At 46.0% G+C, this 1,313-nt stretch overlaps 1 protein-coding gene across 1 annotated transcript in view; it reads right to left on the reverse strand.

Moving 5' to 3' along the window:
• Positions 1-1,313, reverse strand: part of ZNF467 (zinc finger protein 467) — a 10,179-nt gene that overhangs the window by 3,512 nt on the left and 5,354 nt on the right. The window lies entirely within an intron of this gene.

A 1,313-nucleotide genomic window follows, 5' to 3' on the forward strand; every position in this document is an offset into this window, starting at 1 on the left:
ACACCTCACTTTCTTAATTTTTGCTTCTACACCCAGGTGGGCAATCCCAGTTTTGGAAGAGGACCAAGGAATGGTGCCAACCTCTGGAGAAGTAGGGTGGGCCCCTGCGGGAGCAGGTTCCAGGTGGGTTTCCTGGAGCTTGGCCCCTCCCGGGCACTGGAATGGCCCAGCCAAGAGGAAGGAGCTCAGGGCCCAGGCCCAAAGTGTCCTCTTGGGTTTTCCTCTGTCACCAACCAGTGCGACTTTGGTTAACTTATCTTTTTGCTCCTTTCAGCTAAGTTTGTTTGCTCAGGTGTAACGGTTGGACGAGTTCAAGGTTCCTGAACCTGGTACAGCATCATAATCTCCCGGGGACCTCTTACAAAACGCATCTCTGGTAGCAGGGCGCAGGAACCTGATCTTTCTTTAAAGCTCCTACAGTGATTCTTATTTGAGAACCACTGAACCAGATGATTCGAGTTCCTGTCTATAATAGCCTGAGCCTTGGTTACATTACACACGGACTGTCACAATTACATTTACTTTCGGTCTTTTTCCAATCCATCAGTTCCAAGCAACTATTTATCCTATTGTGATACTGCTTTGTACCACTCTCCTACTCAAGAACATCAATAGCCCCCTAATATTCACAGGTTAAACTAATTTCTCACTACGTCTGAAGTTCACCCCAACCTAGTCCAACTTTCTTACTACTCCTAAGCTAAGCCCTTCACTTCAGCCATGGTGGTCTGCTCCAACTCGAGTCACACGTCAACTTTCCTGCCTCAAAGTCTTTCTCGGCCTAGAATATTTTCCCATCCCATGCTTTAGAGCTGAAGTCTACACCTCTAAAATGCAGCGCAAATCAACCAAATCCTTGACAAATCCAGTGCATGAAGCTCCCGTATATAAACCTATACTGCATACTCCACTTACTCGTGACACGGCTTTACTGTTATGTTAATTCCTTATTCTAGTTCATATTAGTGTCACTTAAGATTCTAGAGGGCAGACGTCTTGTGTTCTATTTCCCTATGCGCCTAATAAAAATGAGGACGGCCACCATCAACTGAAGGCCAAGTATAGATGACATGCCACGTCTATATTGTTACAGACTTTCACAACAAGCATGAAGCTACCTATATCCCCATTTACAAACTGCAGCTCCTGGAGGTGAGGTAGCCGATTCAAGATCACTCAGCTAGGGAATGTGGAGCAAAGATTCAAACCAGGTCTGTGTTGCTCTAGAACTCATCTCTTTCCATTCTACCTATCACAGCCTGCACCGAGCAGGCACTAAATAAATCCTCGTGGGATAAATGACATCACTCGGG

Source organism: Pteropus vampyrus, unplaced genomic scaffold (assembly GCF_000151845.1).
Source record: "Pteropus vampyrus isolate Shadow unplaced genomic scaffold, Pvam_2.0 Scaffold112, whole genome shotgun sequence".
NCBI lineage: Eukaryota > Metazoa > Chordata > Mammalia > Chiroptera > Pteropodidae > Pteropus > Pteropus vampyrus.